The following is a 22,444-nucleotide window of genomic DNA, read 5'->3' as shown; positions in this document are numbered from 1 at the left end:
TTCTGTAAACCACCCAACTGAGTAATGGCCCCAGGAAACACGGCCTTTGGCATGCCTCTGCACAGGCTGGAGACACCTGCTCTTCTGAATTACAGCTGCTCAGTGCCCTACTGGGGGCTCCGCACCCTCTCTGCCTTCCCCAATGTGTCTGCACCCCCACTGGACCACAGCCCCACGAGGGCAAGGACTATGTCCGTCTCACTGACCTTCACGTCCCCAGCCAAAGCTTTATGCCAGCTCCATAAGTTCATTAAGTTGTTCCACTGGGTTGTGCACATGGTACAGCAGAGAGCAGGGCAGAGGTGTCAGGAAGGGGAGGAGGGCCTCCATCCGAACCACAGCCACCGGGTACACTGAGCACATCACAGGGTCCTGTCTCAGGATGGGGTTCCCTCTCCCACCTTGTCCTGAAGAACGTTGCCCTCAGACGCCTGCCCAGGACAGAAGGGAAGACAGCCAGAAGCAGTCAAGGGGACAATGCTCCATGTCGGTGGTGGTGCCTGCATAGGGAGGGGCAGGGGTCCCCTCCTCAGGCCTGAGGGTCCAGGGCAGCCCCTCAGAAGAGAGCACGAGGTTGCGCTGGCTTGGCCTCCATACCCCAGAACATGGAACCAAGAGCATCTCAAGCCGACTGTGCCCTCAGGAGCCGCAGAGCAGGAGGGTGCCAGGGTTGAGGTGCAGGCAGCGGCGGGTGCAGCTTCTCCTTGCGTCTGCCCTCTTTCCTCGCATTTCCTGCCCTTATTTGAACGGGACTTTTTTCATGGCGACAGTACTGAGAAACATTGCATGCTCTGGAGGTCATTGATAACTGTCCCTCCCGCCTTCCTCTTCTCTCCTTCCACTCCCACTTGGTTCCTCCTGGGCACTGGGCATTAGCCATTGCACTAGCTCAGCAGAGACGCCTGGGTGGATAGCTGGCACCAACCCAGAGGGAACACTCCGGGATGAGCAGGGTTCCCTCTGGGGCTTGGCTCCTTGCTGCACTGTGTCGTGGCAGGGGCATCTGTCCACACTACAGATAATAACATTCACATGGGGGATGCCATGACCTTGGAGCCACAAAGGGCCAAAAGGACAGCTGTTCTGTACACGCCTCATGTCATGTACCTCCTGATAGCTCTGTCAGGTGGTGACAGTCTCCACTCCACAGATAGGGAAACTGAGGTACAGTGGCAAAGTCCTTTCTGGGCACCCACCCATGAAATGGCTCACCTGGGAGAGCAGGCAAGGCTGGGCAATCTAGAACTGGAGCCTTAAAGTGTGCCCTACAGTCCAACCACACCAACCAACAACCTCAACTTCTTTGTTCAGGGCCCAACCCCCTCTGCTCAGGTCACCCCTGAGAGTCAGCACTGCCTTGGAACCACTGCTATCCATCCAGCACAGCGCTCAGAGTCCAGAAGGAATGAGGGACAAGGTATAGACAGACACCAGCTTCAGCACGAAGGGACACTGCCATGTGAGAAATCCAAGTTGTCACGGGTGGTACCAGAAGTGTGGAAAGGGGCCTGCCAAATGCAGGGCCAATCACCCACCACTTAGAGGGCATTGGTGAAGGACACCAGGATGGATGCCTGGGCTGAGGAGGTCCTGGACCACCTGCCCAAACCTCAGTCCCTGGACCTCACTGTTCTAGAATTACCTGGGCAGAGGATTGGAGCATGCATAAAGCTTAGCTTCAGAATGAACCACACCAGGTGACCCACAGCTGGGAGCCAGGTCCAGAGTAGGGCTGAGGACAGAGGGGCATCTGAGCTCCTGGGCCGAGAACACCATCTGCTAGCACACACAGCACTGCTCCCTTTTTCAGCTCAGGTTTTGATCTCGGGTTGAACTGGGCTGGCCAGTGTCAGGACCCCTGTGCAGGTCTGGGGGAGGGGGCGCACATCAAGTCCCAGCTGGCTCCAGTTGTGTTTCAGAGAAGTAGAATATATGGCTGGCCTGGCCTGGCCACAAACAGGTGGTGATAGCCCCCAGCTCTCAGAGAGAAGGGAGACTGGAGGGACAGGAGCCCAGACCCCCTACAACTACCCAGACCATCTCCCCTCCTATACAAGGCACCAAATGCCCGCATTCTCCAAAAGTAGCAGCAGTTTCCAGCTCCTGGGCATCTACCCAGTGCAACCCACTCCTTCTTCCTCCTTCATCAACTCTACGAATACCTGTAAGTAAATATTTTACTTCGGAGGGGAACAAAATACCAGAAACTCTAAGACCATCAGCCAACACACAACCACATGGCCACGCACAGAGTTAGGGCCTACAGCCAGGAAAAATAACCTTGTCCTTCAATTGTCTACATTGGTTATTCCAGTTCCAATCACATTGTATTGGGACCATGCAAGTTACTCTGCCTCTGCTGACCCATAAGGATGGTTTTCTGCTTCCAGGTCAGAGGTGACAAGCCTAGCAGCACCCTGTCCTCAGAACTGAATGTCACAGCCTGAGCTCGTCCCACACTCCCTGTGCAGAGGTCTGGCCGGAAAGGCCAGCCAGGCCTGCTTGCTCTACTGACCAGACGCCCTCCCAGTCCAAGAATGCTGGTGCTGACCACATAAGGACATCAGCCCCAGAGGCCAGCAGCAGCCCTGTCCAGAGGCCCCTTCCTGCAGCGGCTGGAGCCTGTGCTCACAGCAGGTCTACAAGAGCTTCTCTCCAGGGGCCTCCCTGCCCACTCTGGTTCATTCCACACAGATCAAATCTGGAGCTGAGAATGTAGGCTTCCGCTGTGGCTCAGCCCTCTCCCAGAGATCCAGCCCAGGATGATTCCATTAGACCCATTGTCTACCAGCGAGACCCCAGAACAAGCCCAAGTGACAGGGACATTCGTTTAGAAGGAAAGCAGGCCTGTGAAATGTCACCTCTGGGCTGAACTGTGCAAACACAAAGATCAAACCACAGAATCAAGTCAGACCAGTGCAGTGGACTAGGGGGGCTACAAGCCTTCTGTGAGGTCAGCTAGAAAAACGGGCACTGTCTGTGCCCAACACCACACACCCAGCACAATCCTAGACAGGCCATTTCCTTACCTGCTCCCAGCAAGTGGGGACCGTGGCGTGCATTCTAGTGGCTGCAGGGATGCAACCCGGAGGTGGGGTGTGCGGAGTGCAGTGTGTGTAGAACTGGAATGCAGCCTGGAGGTAGGGACTGTGGGATGCAGTGTGTGTAGGGCTGAGATGGAGCCTCAGAGTGGTGATACTGGGGTACAGTGTGTGTAGGGCTGGGATGAAGCATCATATGCCACGTGTCAAGCGAGCAAAGAGAACTACCGGCAGCTTCCTGGTTTGGCTCAAAGGAGATTTAGTTGTTGACCTGAAAAGATCTGCAGGACCCACATATTTTGCCTTTGAGAATGTGAGGAAGAATTGATAGAAGGCCAGGAGCTGGTTCGTAAACGAGCCTCCTCCCCCATGCTGGGCAGTACACAGCATTTCCTTTCCACCCAATGTTCAGGCTGGCTTGTTCCTGGCCCTACCCAAGGCTCCTCTGAGGACACAGTCACTGCTGCTTCAACGGTGTGAACTGTGTAATTTGTGTTCTCTCAGCTGGGAACTACAGGATGGAAATCAAAATCACAATGAAAAAAAAATGTGAGAGTTGTATTTTTCTTTTTTTAAGGATTCTGGACTCTATTTTGAAATAAATTTTGTTTTTTAAAAGTCATCAGCAGCTTCTACTCAGTGGTTCAGCATATCAGCAACTTTGAAGTCACGACTTTAATCTGACAAGTAAAAAACAACTAAACACCCAACACTTCTCAGATCTGGAAGGAGAAGACGACAAGCAGGAAGAAGCTGTGCTGTGAGCGCTCCAGGAGTGCACAGAATCCCAGCCCCGACCCATGCAGGGCTTGCAACCTGGGACCTGGAGGGAACTGGGCTATGCAGGAGCCAAACCCCAAGAGAGGCACAGCTGGGAGCTCAGCAGAGAGGACGGCGGGCAGAACTCTGCTCTCTAACGGTCACCTGCTGGAGCTCTCCCAGGTTCTCAGGGTGCCACACTAGATCCTGCCCTTCTCATTGGAGTCTGCCCTTCAGTGAAATGCTCCAGCCAGGGTCTGGAGGACCCTTAAGCCAGCTCCCTCTCGCTTCCCACCTGGGGGAACAAAACCACACAGCCTGAGCCCTCTTGAGCCATCGTGCCCCACTCGTGTGTGTGTGTGTGTGTGTGTGTGTGTGTGTGTGTGTGTGTGTGTGTGTGTGTGTGTGTGTGTGAGACTTGGGTTAACTGTAACTTGAGCAAGGAATAAGAAAAGCTGAAAATTTTTAAAAAGTGCAACTACTATACTAGGACAGAAGGAAGAATGGAATCATAAAACATTCAAGTAAAACTGAGGGACAGAAAACAAGTAGACCACAGAACAAGGGTAACAAACATGGTACACAGTCGTCAACACTTTGAATACCCAAGGTCTAACTACACCAATTACACAACAAAACAGAGAAATCCACTAGACACAAAAACACTGCAGACCAAAAGTAAACGGATGGAACCATTGTCACGGTAAAGCCAGCAGAGCCGCCGTCCATGCCACGGCGTTCAGGCCAACACGCATTCTTGTGCTCACACAGAATATTCCCCAAGGAAAGTCCCACTCCACAGTGTGAACACCTCAGAAACTCTAAATCACGCCATGCCTGCTCCGAGACCAAAGCACAGACCAGAGCAGCAGACAGACCAGAGCTGGGGCCCCTCCAGACACCTGAGGACTTGGCGGCACCCTCCCACGTAAGATCACAGAAGAAAAAATACTGCCAATAGAAGGGAATTGAAAATGCAGCATCTCAAAATAAATAAATAAATAAATAAAAAGAAAAAAGAGAATGCAACATCTCTTATTTTGTGAAATCCAGCAAAAACTGTGCCTAGAGGCAGATTTGTGGCATTTAGTGTACACATTAGAAAGGAAGAAAGCTCTGTGCCAACCATCTAAGCTTTCGCTTTAGAAATCCAGAAAATGAAAACAAAATTAAATACAAAGTAAGCAGAGAAATAAATGATAACAACTATTACATAAATCAGTGAAATCAAGAACAGGAGACCAATAATATCAGTGAAGCCAAAGGCCACCTCAGTAAATGGACAAGCCTCTTGCCAAGCTAACTAAAACATGAGAAAAATACCAGTTACTAATACCAGGAACGAAAGAGGAGCACCACTCCACACGCCGTGGATACCCGAGGCAACAGTTTTCAGCTCACAGGTCTGACAGCCTGGATTAGACGGCCCAACCCCCACTTGAAAGCCACAGACTGTCCAACCTCACCAAGGTCGAGACGTGAGTCTGTCCCAGCCTTCTGAAGTGGGAAGCAGCAGGCCAGAGCAGCTACTGATGGGGGAGATGACAGCCACCCTCAGCCACCTGTTCCAGCAGTAGAGGCAGTTACGACCACCTCTAACCCCAGCAGTCATCTGTTCTTCTCTTTCCTTAGTTAATCTGGAAGCAAACATCAATTTTATTGATCTTTTCAAGGAGCAAGTTTTTTTGCTTCATTGATTTTGTTTACTGATTTCCTATTTTTGACTTCAAAGATAAGCAATAATTTTTGTAATTTCTCTTCTTTGGATTTGTCTTTTTTTCCCCGTTTCCTAAGGTGAAAGCTTAGATGATTAACATTAACCTTTGTTTCACCTTACTGTCCAAACCAGGCAAAAACTTCACAAGAAAAGGAAACAATGGGCCAGAAATCTCTCCTAGACACTCAAAGACCTCAACCGAGAATCAGCAAACAAATTAGACACCAGGCAGGACTCACTGCGGATGAGAACGCCAATGTTTAATAAGTCTACTGTCACACCCACAAGCTGTTAAAGAAAAAGCCATGATGTGAGATCAGTCAATGCAGAGAGACCATTTTTCAAAATTCCAACCCCAGTCATGAGTTTTAAAAGACATCACACTAACCAGAGACAAAGTGGAACTTCAACTTGGAGCACCTCTGCAAACACCCACAGCGAACACCATGCTTGAGGCTGGGATGCTAAGATCAAGCACAAAACCAGGACGGCCCTCTCCTTGCACCTAGCTAAGCCAGTAAGAGAAGGAAATACAGGGTATACTGATCGGAAAGGAAGAAATAAAATTCTCCAGTATTCTAAAAGAACTGTAGCGTCTGTGGAGAATTTACAAAATAAATCTTAGAATAAGTGTTTATAGCAAGGCTGTAACAAACAAATGTCTATTTGTCTCATAAACAAAAAATGAGTAAATGGGACTTGAAACTGAATGAACAATACCACTTCCATTAAGTCTCCACAAAAAATACTTATATATATACCTAACTTAACATATACATGGCCCTCATGAACTACAGACTGAATAAATGGAAAAAGTTCATGAAAATTGCATATAATGAAAAAACTACACATAAATTTCAACATACTGCTGCACCACAATAAGCTTATCTTTTAATTCCATTTTCCATGGGCTTTTGGAGGCACTCTCCTATTCCAGGTATATGTGTAGGAAATCTCATATTGTCAGTTATCCCCCGGCTGAGCTATATGTGCAATACAACATCAATCAAACTCCCAGTGAGTCATCCATGTCCACTGACAAACTGATTGTACTGTCTGCGAGGAGAGGTTACTGGTCTGGAGGAGCCAACCCAGCAGGGACAAGACTGTCCACGCTGGAAGCTGCAGGAATGAAGGCAGTGCAGAACTGGTGCCAGGAGAGGAGGACAGATCTGTGGAATGACTTCAAAGTGAGCAACAGCCACATTAACGAACAGGAATGGAACCCCAGCTCATGCGTGGAGCCAAGCCCACACCTGGACCTCATGCTCTTCACAAAACAAACCCACACCAGGTCAGAGACACAAAAATGTCAGATAGTAATGCTGAAGGTGACATGGGAGAAAATCCAGGTGACGTTGGATATGGTGATAATTTTTTATCTAAATACTTTATCCTAACACTAAAAGCAAGATAGATGCAAAGTACAGGAACTGATAACCTAGTATTCATTAAAATTAAAAATCTCTGCAATGGAAAGGGCACTGTAAACAGAATGAAGAAACAACCCATAAACAGGAAAAAAGATTTTAAAAGATTCATCTGCTAAAGGACTGTTACCTCAAATAACTAAAAATTCTTAAAACTTAGCAATAAAATACATGACCCAACTAAAAAGAGACCAAAGTTCTTACCATATGGCTCAAAGAAGATGCAAACGGCAGACAAGCCCAGGAAAACACGCCCCACAATCCATGTCACCAGTTAAATGCGACTGGCTGCCACGGCGAGATACAGGGTTCAAACCCAGGCAGTGCCATCACCAAGTGCTGCAGTGGACATGGGGCAGCAGTCACAGCCACTCTGGAAGACAGTGGCTGCCTCTCAGTAACTACACATTGGAGGTAAAAGCCAACAGTTACTCTCCTGGGTGTTTCCCCAGACATCTGCACGCGGGACATGGCAGCACTCCAGATGTTCTGAGAGTGACAGATGGCGTGTGGCCAATCATGGATCACTTGGTGTTAGTGAGAAATGGCCCACCAAGCCATGAAGAGATGCAGATGGATCCAGCAGGCACAGGTGTGAGTGAGGGAAGCCTCACACCTTGTGCCTCCACCTCTACTGCAGTGTGGAGAGAGGCGGTATCAGGATGGCTGTCAGGGCTTAGCGGGGAGCATTTGGGGGTGGGGTGGTATCTGTGTGTGTTGCAGTGCTGGACACAGTTAATGGTGAATGTGTCCAGGCCCACAGAATGTACAACAGCAGGAAGAAAGTCTTGTGTAAATGGCAGGCTTTGGATTGCAGTGACACAGGCTCTACCACAGTAACTTATCATCCCCTGGCCACACAGCCATAAGCGTAACAGCCTAGGAGAGCAGGAATTGGGAGTGGGCAGGGGGCAGAGACATGGGGCATGTGGGAAATTCCTACAACTTCCACACAACTCTGCTGTTAGCCAATTACAGCACTAAGAGCGCATTTATTCTCTTACCAACCAATAGCTTTAAATAATTTCAAAAGTCACTTTGGTAAAATATAACTCAATATGGAGTGGCACTACGGCATAGGGGGTAAATGTGCCTCCTGGTATTCTGGTATCCCACATGGGCACTGTGTGCACCATCTGCTCCACTTCCAGCCCAGATCCCTGCTGATGTACCTGCGGAAGCAGTGGAGGATGGATCCTGCTTGGACCTCTCCACCCATGAGGGAGACCCAGAGGAAGCTCCAGGTGACCGACCTGACCTGGCTTGGCCTAGCCACAGCCATTGCAGCCATTTGGGAAATGAACCAACGAATGAAAAATGGTAATTCTCTCCCTCCCCTGCTCCCTCTCCTTTCCCTTCTCTCTTTCCCTGTAACACTGCCTTTCAAATTAAAAAACATAATTTTTAAAAAATCAAAGTTTTTTTAAAAAGGACTAAATGACACCAGAAGTTCACACAGAAAACAGAGAACACTGGAGACATGCTGGACAAGTTCAAGGGAAAAGAGGCATCTTGGAGCCTGTCTCCTGTTAGACATCCTGCCTCCCTCAGATACCCAAGGGCATCAAGTCACAGCCAAAAGTGACACACACAAGCAAGCATCTCAACTCACTTTACAAGCAGCAGGCAAAAGCATGAGGAGCACCCACGCAGACACAAAGGCACATCCCACCGGAGGCAGATCGCTGGTGCACCTTCCATGGAAAGCACAACATGGGCCCTCACCTCTCACACCAGGGCAAGGGCCTTCCCACCGGGGCCCACAGCGAGGGTGTGGCTCAGTGTCGGCAGCTGGGGCTCACACCTCTGTTGTATGCACTCTCAGGAGGACATGTGGCTCTCCAGAGCACAGCGATAGGCAGGGATGGGTAGAAACACCATGAAGCCGCACCTCTGTAAACCAGCTCACTACCAACACAAAATTACACAGTCCAATGCCACCGCCCAGCATCCTGAGGTGCTTCCACAGTTACGTCATGGGCAGGTCATCCAGGAAAAATTCCCACATCTCCTCTGACACCAGGACACTGGCCAGGGAGAACCAATGACATCAGACCTCCTCTTCAGCAGCCACACTCACACTCCCTCCTCCAGTGGTGTTGCAACTCACACCTCTTCCTCCACCACAGCACTGCACACGGGGCCTCACCTCACACCTCCACCACAGCACTGCACATGCCGTGCTCCCTGTTCCCCTTTTCCCTGTATGCCCTGGTCCCTGAGTATAGGCCCTATACTCTCTTCTTGTGGGTTCATGTTCTTTCTGTGCTCTAACTGTGTGATTATTTGAAGGGCACAAGGACCTCATCACAGCTTACACAACTGTTTGAGTGGCAGAGCTCCAGCTGTTCACTCGCTCCCCACATGCCTGTAATACCAAGGCCAGGGTTGGCGCCAGGAGCCAGGAACTCTGTCCACTCTGCCATGTGGTACCAAAGAGCCATAAGCTGCTGCCTACAAGGCAGCCCTGGTGTGAAGCTGCAGTCAGAAGCCAGAGCTGGGAATCAAGCCTGGTTCTTCTCCCGTGGGGCCCAGGTGTCTAAACAGCTGGGAGAAACACTCCCTCGTCTTGTTTGTTCAATCCCCATGGCCCTCGTGCTGGCCCCTGACCTGGCAGGAAGCTGGCAGCCCCCACACTGAGCCATCTACTGCCACCAACCTTCACAGATAGGCAGTAACAGCTGGATGTTCCAAGACAGTCTTCCCTACATGTACTGTAAAGTAGATGTGTGTGCATGTTCCCTAGTGTGTACTCGTGTATGCAGCGCTGAGTGCCAATGCACCAGCAAATGGGAAAACATGCTCAAATAGCATCCTGCTTTAATAAAACTTTCTACGTTGAAAAATCTCATCCCTTTTTCCCCAAAAGACTGCTTGGGAAAATCACTGCCAGCTCAGAATTGTTTCTGGAGTGAAATCTTGGAGACTTGGCTCTAAGTCTTGGCACAAAGTCCGTCACATAACAATGGACCCAAGGGCCCCTCAACTTGTCCCGGGAACCCCTAACAGGTGCCACTCACAGTTATGAGGCACAGCCGGATAGCACCACATGCTGCCAGGCCATGTGACCACTGGGGGACCATGTCCACATGCAGCCTTCTACCCTGGCCCTGGCCATTCTCAACACACTGCCTGGTCCTCCATGGGGACTGCACCACTAAGTGAGACAAGCAAACACAACAGCCACACACCTGAACCAAGACAGCAGCCTAAGTGTGACAGTGCAGCCATGTGCCCAAGACAAGAATCAGGAATCAGAAGGAGGGGCGTGCAGAGACCCTGGGAGTTGAGCATGTGACCATGGAGGTCTTGTGGGGAAAGCACCCTGTCAGAGTAGACAGGGTCAGAGAGCCGCACCCGAGGGTGCACAGGAGCACGCGGGGGGTATGGGCAGGACACGGCAGCAGCACCTCACCCGGGATGCAGCTCGCAATGCTGCCCACCCTGCTCACACTCATACACACGCAGCTCCCCCATCCTTCAGGGCTTGCCTCTACACCACGCTGGGTGAATTCCTACCAGTGAGTTCCACTCCTGCCATCTACCCCCAGGACGAGGGCAAAGGGCAGCTCTGGTGGACGCTTGGCCAACACAGGAGGGTCAGGCCTGGGGCGTCCAATGAAGGACCCACTCCTCTAAGGCCCTGGGAGTGGGTGAGGAGCTGTGGGGTCCAGCACCCTCACTTCTCCGCAGTCCCTGGCATGCTGTTCTTGACACACAGGTCACCCAGGCTTCACCCCAGAGTGGGTTACAATCCTACAGTGAGCCCTAGTGCTGTCCATGCAATACACTGTGCCAGAAAGGAGGGAAGGGAAGAGCACCAGGGCCTTGCAGAGAGGCATGGCACCCTGAGGCCACACACTGCCCCTGTCCTCCTGTGTCCACCACCTCGGCTGGCCTGGACAGCACACAAGACCCACCTGCCCTGCCTGACCACTCCCTCCAGCACCCTTGCCTGGCCACGTGGCGAAGCCATGACTGTTCCAGCAGACCCCTGGCCGCTGTCACTCCCACCCCCTTGCTGCCCAGTCTGCGTGCCAGCCATGTCCACAGGGAGCATACTACCTCAGGATAATATGACCTGGCGGTCGTCGGGCAGGGTGGATGCAGGGACACAGCAGGTCAAAAGCACTCACAGAGCAGGCATTCAACAGCCACTTCCTGGTCTGAATTCTTTGGTGAAAGCTTTATTTGTTTTTAAGGAACATTTGCTCCTATTTAGTTGATGTAAATGTGTCTTAATATAACTGAAAATTAGCTATTGCTCCAACTCCTGGCTGTGAGCTGAGAGTAAAACACCCGCCCCCTAACGATGTGTGGATGAGCCCCGAGTGAAAGTCCACAGCAAAAGAGACAAAGGAATCCAGACACCACCAGCACAGCTCCTCTTAAATCAGGTGGAGGATAGCCTACCAGCTTTAAAAATACTCTATTTTCAAAATGATTTTCTGCCTATGCTTTCACTCTGCACACAACACTGGCTTTTCCCAAACATTACCCAGATCACATTCATCCTAGAACGGGAAAGCACAGACTATACCCAGCAGGGGACAGCTGGCATGGGCATGGGGTCCCAGCGCGCAGATGGGCGAGCTTAGTACTGACACACCTGAGGTGAATTCTACTCAGAAGGTGAGACAGTGAGCACACAGAGAAACACCAGTGGGTCCAAGAGATGCTGTCCAGCAGGAGGGGGTGGGAGAGGAAGCAGAGTCAGCACCCCCGCACCACTCAGCCACAGCCTTTGGCAAAAGACAGCAGCTGCCTGTCCGTGCTGGTCTCTCTGAGGTGTGGGGCATATATCTGTGGGCAAGAAGCACCTGGGAAGCTTACACTGCTCACCCCCTCATAAATCCATGTGGAGTGCGGTATCTGAACCCTCACGGCTGCCTCCGCCAGGTCCCGGGTGAAGCACATGCACCCTGTGAAAGGGCTGCTTTGGCTGACAAGTGGAGGACAGACTACACATGGGGTGATGGTCAGGCTTGGGGGGGTTGGGGCTGATATGGTCCTTGGCACCCACATCAGCAGGGCCACTATGCTTTGTTTTGAGCTCAGGGGCAGGTGTGGGCTAGCGTGTTCGTGTGTGACTACAAGGATACAAGGACCCCAGGGGCAGGTGTGGGCTAGCATGTTCCATGTATGACTACCAGGACTCCTGCAGCATCCACTCTCCTAGTTGCGCATGGTCACTGCATGGTGAGGGGACCTGGTCCAGGGCATGTTCTGTGCACATGGAAGCAGCTCAAGTTCGGAGTTAAATCAAGGAGCAACGCGCCTTCTCCTCGTTAGCATGCTGAGGTTTCAGCGTCCTTGGGAACTCATCATTTGCGTGACCCTGGCAATGTTGTGACTGCTGGGATGGGGAGGAGGAAAGAGTCTGTCCCGGATGCCTGTCCCCACGTGCTGGGCATTTTGTGCACTCTCTCATCTCAAGGTAGGCCTACCGACCTTGCTTTCCCTCCAAGGAAGCCAAGACTTCACAGCTAACAGGGCACTCTGCCAGGGATAGCAGTGCCAGCCCTGAATCCAGGTCCATCGAGTCCCAAGGCCTGGGCTCATGTCCACACAGGCACGTGACACAGAATTGAGCAACAGCTGGCAGAAGGCCCGGACGCCGCCTGCTCCAACACAGCAACCCACCCTGTTCACTCCCCTCTACAGGCATGCTGCCAAATCCACACATTTCTCAGACAAAAATGCTGAAAACCAGCGCACATCAGGATCTCGCCAAGCCACAAGTGGCGCCAATGATGGGCACACTCGTATTCCGTGTCAGCCAGCACCCCCAACACCCGAGCCAGCCTCACCGGGCCACAGAGGACAGCCAGGAAACCTCACCCACTTCAGATCCAAGTCAACAAGCATGACAGATGCACACTCTGAGATCCCACACAGAGACTGTGCCTGTGAGCCCCTGGCCCATATCCCGACTGCCCACAATCCATGGCAGAGCTGCATCTGCAGTGGTTACTGTGACAAGGGTGCACATCCCAGGGTGTCCTATAACTATTGGCCATCCTGTGGATTCTGTGTGCCTCATCCCTTCAGATCTGCTACCTGGCCTGCAGGATACTGGGGGATGTGTGGATCTGCCAGCTCTTGTAAAGAGAACCACTGTGGATGAAGTGCACACATCAGTGAGCAGTTGCCTGTGAACACCCTGAGGGGCAATGTACCACATCCACGTGTGGCTGACTTTTGAAGACCACGAGGAATTGTCCCCTTCCATGTCCACTCCAGCAGTGCTGGCCCCCCATAGCTCTGCATTCTCACCAACAGCAGTTACTCCAGGGCCCTTGTGGACACTACCTTGATGCCCTGTGATGTTGGACATTTTTGTGACACTGGACACCAGGACATCTTCTGCTGTCCTCACTGTTATAGAATTGTCTTCACTGCACGTGTTCTGCTGAGAGCCCTTCCCCACACAGATCCCTTGGGAAGCTGGAGATGCCCACGCAGCCTGGGTGCTCCTCTGCCCCCATGTGGAGCTCACCCCTCTCTGGGAATGCAGCCATGTCCTACAGGGCCGCTCACTCCAGGAGCAGCCACCACCCTGTTCAGCCTGGACGACAGCCCACAGAAGAGGCCCGCATGTTGGGGAGCCAGTGCCTTCTCTCACCTGTCACCGGAGTGGACTTGGGGCTGAGGCCCCACACACCAGACAGCAGTCTCACTCGGCCTCCTTGCTCTGGCCCTTGGCTGTGAGCAAGGGATCTGTGCTGCTGGCTCAAGCCTTGACTGGTTGGTGGGGATCACTCCTGCACACCTATGGAGAATGAACTCGGGCGGGGGGTGGGGAGGACCTCTTCACGCTCCCCATTGTCACTTGGTCTTCAGTGGCTCCTGAGCTTGAAGCCCACCCAAGGACTCTTCGTCTACCTCAAGAACATGAAGATGTTTTCTTGTGCAACTTCGATCACTTGAGTTCCTAAATTCACACTTGTGATTCATGCTGTTCACAGTGCACCTGACCTCCTTCCCCAGGGATGCTGCAGCACGTGGCCCGGCTGGACTGCAGGACGTTTTAGCATCCACCTGTCCCACGAGGTAGCCCCCTGACATGGTACCTGAGGATGTGTAGTCTCCAGATGAATCTAGCAGAGGGTGAGAGCTTAGATTTCTGAGTCATGACCCTTATCTTTTGACAGTATTACCAAGTTGAAGAGACTTTCTTGGTATGGAAAACAGACTTACAGGAACCATTTTCATGCCTTTTGCTCAAGTTCATTTTAAAAAGTTCAGCATCACTAGTAAGGAAAAAAAATCTCAACTGAATTTGATCTGTGGTAATGCAACAAGATGGAAGAATCCACCATGGGTGGGGGGAGCAGGTTTTGGGGAGGGAAGGGGGGAATCCCAGTGCCTGTGATACTGTGTCTCATGATGCAATGTAATTAAAAAAACAAACAAACAAACAAACAAGGAAAAATAAAATAAAATAAAATAAATAAAAAGTTCAGCATCAAGCCTCAGTTCCCCAACCTGGGTGAGCCTCAGTTTCCCAATCTGTAGGTGAGGAAACAAGATATCTGCCTGAGTATCAGACAGGGCAGGAGCCAGGCAGGACCCTGGGGCACTGCAGGCGGGTGCTTCTCTCCAATGCTGGGAATTGGGGGGGATAAAGATCTTCCCAAAAGACCCTGGAAGGAAAACATTTTTGCTCGGGTCTCATTTTCCAAGGAAAACCTGAGGTGTGGTTCCTGGCACTCCCTCTGGAACTGGAGGTCCCTGGTCTCAGGTTTCTCCTCCCTCCCTGCCCAGAGATCAGCGTTCTGGGTGTGAAATTTCCTCCCATTCCTACGTCCAGAGCTCCGGGGTCAGGGTGGCCCGGCTGTCTTCCTTTGTGTCCAGAGCTCTGGGGTCAGGATGGTCTGGGTATCTTCCTCTTGAGACAGTTCCAAGTGTCCCCAGCTTGGCAGGGGCTCCTTCATAGCCACCTGGGCAGCGTGGAACCCCAAGGGTGGGCAGGCCTGTCCATACAGCCAGGGCAGGGCAGCTGGCAAGGAGGCTGGCTTGCTCCCACAGCCCGGCATGGCTCCAACATGCGTTTTCATTGCTTCACACACAGAATTCCAGACCAGTGCGTCCTTAGTCCTACTCCATCAACCAGCGTGCCCACAGACGTGGGCAGCCTTTAACCTGAGCCTCCTCATCTTGGAGGCTGGCATGTGACTGTGCCTCTCGTGGACACACTATGACCACACTTCCCTGATTCCCTGGCTGATGCCGATGGCCAGGGGAACCAAGCGCAGGGACACAGTGGCCACTCGGCATCCACAGAGCAGATTTGCAAACACTGTAATCTCATCACCCTCGCATTGTAACTCCATGGTGTCTTATCAACTCCCCACCATGCCCTCCACATCCTGGTAAAGACAAGGATACCCACAACAAGCGTTTTCCAGCTTAGCTCAGCCCAGCCCTCTTCTAACTATAGACCCTGCTCTCAACCACCGAGCCCAGGTGACCACCGTCCTGCAGGGAGGCCTCATCGCCTGGCACAGCTGTCCTCCCACATCCATGCTTATGCCACTCTTCACCCCACAGCCTCTATGTCCCAAGGCACCCACACATCCACTGGCAGCCAGAGGCCTCCATTAGGTCCCCAGGCCCATCACTATGGACAGGAGGCCCAAGCTCAGCTGGATCACCTCAGCAATGCTCAGGACCCCACTGGCGGATTCTGCTCATGCTAAGCCCTACACTGTAGGACACCTGCCGCGCATGCCCAGCTTCACTCAGCAAGAGGCAGAACCCCTGGGCATTTCTGGGCGTGTCCAGGTTCAGCTCACAGGCCCACAAGAACACTCCAGAACCATCCCAAGTCTCTTGCCCCAGCAGGGATCAGCACAGCAGTGGCACCTCCACCCCCATACTGTGCACCAGAGGCCACCATAGGCACTGCTAGTCCCCTCTAACCTGCAGCTCCGGGGCACAGTGGGGCCCCAGGCAGGGACACGGAGAGAGCAGGGGAGATACAGGCTGGACACTAACCACGTCCCCACTTCTCTTTCTCTCCCAGGCCAGAAACTCAGGCTTGGGGAGGTCCCACAGCCCGCTAAGGCCCAGCAAGGGTGAAGAGTCAGCTCTACATGTGGCCGGAACAGCACAGGGTCCCTTGCTGACCGCCAAGTGTGGCCACACAGGAATCGCCTCTGTCTGACAGTGACCATAGCTGTAGGTGCTGCCCCTGTTGCCCACACTTATTCCAACCACCTGGTACCCTCAGCACCCACAGATAAAGTGTCCACTTGCAGCCCAGTGCCACCAGCCAACACCAAGTAGAAGCTAGACGTGGTGCATCTCCTCTCTGCCAAGAAGCATGCAGGAGCTCCCAGGCTGCCGCCTCCTTTCTCTGCAGTCCCTCATGCTGGGAGCCCAGAGAAAACAATGGAGGCGTGACTGCTCCCTGGGCAGAAGGTTACGAACCAAAGCACCCCCCTATGAGCCTCAAAACTGAGAAGAGCCGGGAAGTACAGAGCATGCCAAACTGACCTGTGAGCACCCCAGGTCCCCAGCCTGGGAGCTGGGTCCGGGGGAAGGTCAGGGCGCTAACTCAGCCCCAGGGATGTGGGACACTGCATGCAGACCCCAGACGCAGCCTCACACCAGCCAGGTTCCTGCCCTCAGCACAGGCACCAGGCAATTCTGCTGTGACCGGAGCGTCCACCACCTCTGAAGGCACAAAAGGGTGTGCGGAGGGCACATGTTGCCCTGGCTCATCCAACTCTCCAACCACAACTATTAAGCACCCTGCCTGAAAAAAGCAAGAAAAGCCGAGTTCCTGCTACCAGGGCCTCCCCTACCTTGCGCCTGCAGCAACCAAAGCCTTCCTTACAGAACTCTGAGCCCCCACAGCAAGCCCTGCCACTCTGGCAGCCACAGGGAGAGTGCAGGAACCATTGAAGAGCGGCGGGCCCAAGCAGCCCCATCCAGGCCTCCCACCCTGCTTCCCACCAGACCCTGGAGAAAGCCTCATGGCCCAGAAGCGGGAGGGAGAGGAGCTTCTCTGAAAATGAACAGCAGCGGCTTTCCCTGTTGACACAGCAGATGACAATTCTGGAAAACCAGTGACTTGTTCAGAAGACAAACATAACCAACCACAGGGTTATGTGATAACAGAACAGCTTTTCCAAGGGTCTGTTCCTTCTGCTGTGGCTTTGATCAGCCTTGTTTATTTTACAAGCTCAAGGATCACTCCAACACAAGTGCAGCCATCCACTGACAAGAGCCCCTCTGAGAAGCAGATGAACCCACCAGAGAGAGGGCTGTGACCCACCCTCCATCATGGGCAGGCCGGGAGCAAGCCACTCACGCTGCTCAGGCCCCTCTGCGTCTAGAAGGTCCTGGCCACTGCTCCGAGAGCCAGAAGGTAAGAAGCCTGCAGTAGGAGCTGAGAACAGCTGGAGAAGGCAAGCACACAGCAAGAGGCCTCTTTCACCATTCTCTCCCATATGCTTTAATTATTTTTTTTTAAAAGATTTACTTATTTATTTGAAAGGCAGGGTTTCAAAGACAGAAAGAGAGACAGACAGAGAGAGAAAATCTCTACTTGCTGTTTCATTCCTAAAATGTAAAGATGGTTGGGATTCCATCAGGGTCCCTGTATGTGGGTACAGGGTAACAAGTGCTTGAGCTGTCGCATGCATTAGCAGGGAGCTGGACAGGATGTGCAGCAGTGCCTGAGACTTTTCCAAACTGTTGCTTTTGAAAACCATATTCCTTATCGTGTGCTGCTGGGCTCTCGGTGCCCTTGTCTCTGACCTGCTCACACTGACAGGAAATTCCTGGAGCCCCTGGGCCCAGTTCTCCCTTCAGTTCTTTGGAGAGGGAAGAATTGGGGTCCACAGGCTCCAAGAATTTCCTGACAAGAAGTAACAAGGCGTAAGAGTGGGGGATCAATGGGGGCACCGGGGAGCTGACCCACTATCTGAGAAGCAAGTGACAGAGGACTGCCCAGACTCGAGGGAGATCACGGGTCTACACTTTCAAGAAGCTGGTAAAGTCCAGGCAGGCTGAGCTCCACAGATCCACATGGAGGCCAAGTGCAATCAAACTGGGGGAAGACAAAGGGACGGCAGTAAGAAGGACATGGACAAGGACATGGACATGGACAAGGACAAGGACTCCTCATTCTGTCTGACAACAGGCTTCCCATCAGAGACCAGAGGAAGGCATTTGCAATGCTAAGGGAAAACAAATCAATTAAGAATTCTATGAATGGGCCCAGCGCCGTGGCCTAGCGGCTAAAGTCCTCGCCTTGAATGTGCCAGGATCCCGGTTCTAATCCCGGCAGCTCCACTTCCCCTCCAGCTCCCTGCTTGTGGCCTGGGAAAGCAGTCGAGGACGGCCCAAAGCTTTGGGACCCTGCACCCGCGTGGGAGACCCGGAAGAAGTTCCTGGCTCCTGGCTTCGGACTGGCATAGCATTGGCCCTTGCACTCACTTGGGGAGTGAATCATCAGACAGAAGATCTTCCTCTCTGTCTCTCCTCCTCTCTGTATATCTGGCTTTCTAATAAATAAATAAATCTTTTTTTTAAAAAAAAGAATTCTATGAATGGCAAAACCTAACCTTAACCCTAACCATGCTTCAAAACTAAAGGTAAAACTTAAAATTTCTGACAAATAAAACCTAAGCAAACTTGAAGTTATATCTCCTCTAGAAAATAAAAGAGGGGCTGGCTCCACCCCTTTCATTCATTTAAAAAGGTTACTGAGCAACACATCATGTGCCCATATCATGATGGACATCCAAGAGGTAACAGGGTAGGAAATCCCAGCGGTGGTTCAAATCCCTTGGCAGGTTTTGTGTCCGGGCTAGAACCTTCAGGGGAGCAGCTATGACACACCCACCTCACTACATTAACCCCTGGGCTCTGGGCCCTCGGCTAGTGGGGGCAGAATCACGGGGAAGTTACACACCTCAACTGACTCACTGTAGCATGTGACACATGGCAGGGCCACAACAGGTGGCCTGGGTAGTCAGCAAAAGCCGAATGGCCTCTGCACTCGGCAGGCAGCTCTGACCTATGAGCACTAGTGTAGCATGCGGGGTTCCACCTTGCCAGAGAAGGCCAATCTCACTCATTGGCTCACATGGTAACGTACCAGGACTGCAGTGGTGTCATGTACTTTGGCTTCCGAAGCTCTAGGGAAGCCCCATTACCCAGACTCACACAAGCCACGTTCAGTCGCAAGCCAGTCCATGGTGATTTGCACTTCACCTGGCACGGGCTTGCTGCAGTCTCAGCCTCACCGTGCCTCGGTGCTGTTTTTTACCCATTCTGTGTATGCAGGTAGGTGTGCATAGGTGTTTATGTCCTACTTAAAGCCACACTATTGTTTTCAAGGTTCAGTGTTTGAAGAAAGAAAGACACACACACAAAGCTAGGTTCTGAATTCCAGGAGCAAGTAGGCAGGGTCTCTATGCTATAAATGACCAGCAATCCAGGGATGTTGGATCTATGTTCGGTCTTGTCTCCCAGTGCTGGGAGAACCTCCTGCTTGATGCACTCTCTCCCTTCACACACCCCAGTGGGCTGGCAGACACAGCATACCAGTCACTGAAGAACGCCACTTCAGGGGCTGCATCTGGAACTCCCGCGTCCCTGAGTCCTGAGCCAAAATGACTGGACTCCAGTGGCTCCCCAAAACACCTTCCTGCAGAGGTGGTAAAGGGACCCCATGGACTGTGAGGGAGGCAGCTACAGGAATGGCCCTGGCCATGAGCCTTGGCCAAAGGTGATCAGCGCACAGTTCAGCAGGACGAAAGATGCAGCTGCACAGGAGTAGAGCACTGCTCTTTTCAAGTCCTGACTGGGTGTGCCGAAGCTGTCAGTTACCCAGATGGCATGCTGGCAGGCCAGCAGGCAGTGGCTGCAGCTTCGCCACACTACAGTGGCCTCCAACTCATCTGTAGGTGCAACCACAAGAGGGGCATTCGGGGTATGTGAACTCCAAGAATCACGACATACCACAGCGGCGCTCAGACATGAGACCCCCTGCAGCTCCCCTACAAGGAGCCACACCCTAACTGGCTCGCCGTGCCAGTCTTGTCCTTATTTCTGTAATGACACCTAAGATACACACCAAGTTCTCTAACTGATCCCAGGGCAGCAGGTCTTCACATCATCAGTCAGGACGAAGGTGCCCTGGAATGCCAACAGCTGCAGCTGGGACGAAAATGGGTTCTTCTGACATAGAGAGCTTCTATTTCAGGATCTTTGCACTCAAGGCAGGCTGGGGTCCCAGTTGTTCTCTCTCCCCCACAGTCAATGCTCAGATGCAGTCTGCCAGGATCAGGAATCCTCCAGCCCTGTAAGTGCAACGAGGCCAATGTTCTGGGCAGCAGTTTCTGAGAGCCAACCCTTGGAGAACCGAGCTGGGAGCATGGCCGCTCTGTCCCATAGACTAGCTGCCCAGTGCTGTCACTGGGCACTAAGGACACTCAAGAGGTGAAGAGAAGGATGAGTTCCCATAGGGCACCAAGAATGCACCACGTTGAGGTGAAAAACACATCCCCTATGTGGTACATGAACCCCAGGTGGGTCTTCTCTCAGCTGCCACCTTCCTGCTAGCGCTCCTTCAGCTGCTGTCCTGCACACCTAAGGGTGGTTCTCCACCAGAGTGACTGTGGGCGGAGCCAGGGGACAACCTTGGTTGTCCCAGCTGAGGGGCCGTGCCTTGCAGGGACATAGCCCAGGAGGTCGGTGTCATATGGGGCATGGGAAAAGCCCACTGCTGAGTTCTGCAGCCCAGAGTGTCTGCTCTGCACTCAGAGGCCATACCCAGGAGCAGGGCCAACCAAGAGAGGCTGGTGGATGCTGCGGAGGTGATCTGGAATGGCCAATGGCCAGGGGTCAGCAAAGGGAGAGGAACCGAGTGAGAAGTCACCCTGACCTATTCATTCTCAGCATCCAAAACAATGTCATTTCAATGTGGAACTGATACTCGAGAGTCACCGAGACACTGCCACATCTTGTTAAGTGCTGAGACCCACGTGTTATGCTCACATGGCATACCTCAGGTAGGATGAGCAGAGATTCACACACGAGGTCGCCATGTGTGGTAAGTGCTGCTGGACTGGACTACTGGTTCTCTGCAGATGACAACAGCACCTGAGAGGGGCACTGTCCTAGGCAAGTGCCACTGAGCGGCGACAACAAGGAAGGTGTCTAGAAAATCACAGCGTATTCATGCAAGGAACAGACACATTGAAAAGCTGAGCTATCTGCTGCCAGTTGATGATAAATGAGCCCACACATCCAAGTAGCACCGGCCCTGCATCAGAGCTGCAAGATGTGCAAGAGCTGCTCATCCAATGGCCAAGCCACAAGCCACAGAGCCCCTTTCTTCCATCCCAAATGAAGACAACTCCTGAGCAGCCACTTCCTATAACTCTGAGCTCAGATGAGCACTCTGCCAGCACTGCACCAACAACAGACCAGACTGTACTGTGAAGGGGAGAAGAGACAGCTCCCGGGGGACGCTTGCAACATGGTGTCCAGCGACATCACTGCGTGCCTCTGACCAGGGCATGTGAAGGTGGTGTGGTTCCCTCAGAAATCCGAGACTTATTCACTGCCCCCAAGTCAGCCCATCACAGTCACCTCAAGTACATTTGAAGCACATGGGATAGGGAATTGGACAATTTGCTATTCCAAAAATAATTCTTCATGTGTTATCTTTCCAGAAACAGGGAAACCTCAGGGCTAGATTTCATACATATATCCACGCCAGCACAGAAATGTCATAAAACAGAAAGGCAGCATTCTTTCTCACCTTTGTTGTGCAATCCTAAGAGGGTCAGACAATCCGATGCCAGGCACATCTGTGGGGCACATGGCGGAGCCCCCAGGCTGTAGGCTAGTGTGTATGTGTGCGTTTGTCCTGAGTTTCGCAGCAAACAGACCCTGGCAATGGAAAAAGAAAAACACAGTCATTTGTGCATATTTATCTGGTATTTTTGCAAGCCAAACAAAAAGTCTGGGACTAGTTCCTAGAGCAGTTAACCAAGCTCAGAAACAGGGATAGCTGTGGATGAAACAGAAATGCACGCAGATTCCTGGGACTGGGCTGCGACGGGATTGTCAGACCTTTGGTTGAGGCACCTGAAACAGAGTCCACTCAACCACATCCAGTGCGGGCGCAAACAATGGGACTGGGGCTGAGCCAGGACTTGGCTGGGCTCTACAACTCGGCAGCAAAAGCAGCAGCAACCCAACTGAAGAACAGGCAGACAACAGGACACCCAAGTGACTAACAGCACAGAAGATGCCCCGAGTCAGTGCCAGTGGAGCTGCAAAGACTTGGGGGCAATGACTGGAGTTGACACAGCAGTGTAGCCCTACTCAGTGCCATGACTGTATGCTCCAACGTAGTGAAGACACAGATTCTGTGTTGTGTGTGTTTCACTACAATGAATAGCTTCCGAAGAGCACACGCAGTTACATGCTGCATTCTCGCTCAAACTCTAATTCCCATCATGTCC

At 52.3% G+C, this 22,444-nt stretch overlaps 1 long non-coding RNA gene across 1 annotated transcript in view; it reads right to left on the bottom strand.

Annotated features, from left to right (window-relative positions):
* LOC121155519 overlaps positions 1-21,885 on the bottom strand; it is a 46,149-nt gene extending 24,264 nt beyond the window's left edge. Inside the window, exon 1 of the long non-coding RNA XR_005883679.1 lies at positions 21,736-21,885. This is a non-coding gene — a long non-coding RNA (uncharacterized LOC121155519). The remainder of the gene's footprint in view (positions 1-21,735) is intronic.
* Positions 21,886-22,444: the final 559 nt, after the last annotated feature.

Source organism: Ochotona curzoniae, unplaced genomic scaffold (genome assembly GCF_017591425.1).
Source record: "Ochotona curzoniae isolate NIBS_2020 unplaced genomic scaffold, NIBS_Ocur_1.0 contig_2927, whole genome shotgun sequence".
Classification (NCBI taxonomy): Eukaryota; Metazoa; Chordata; class Mammalia; order Lagomorpha; family Ochotonidae; genus Ochotona; species Ochotona curzoniae.
Note: the sequence above shows the minus strand (reverse complement) of the source record. Positions and strands in the feature narration are given on the sequence as shown.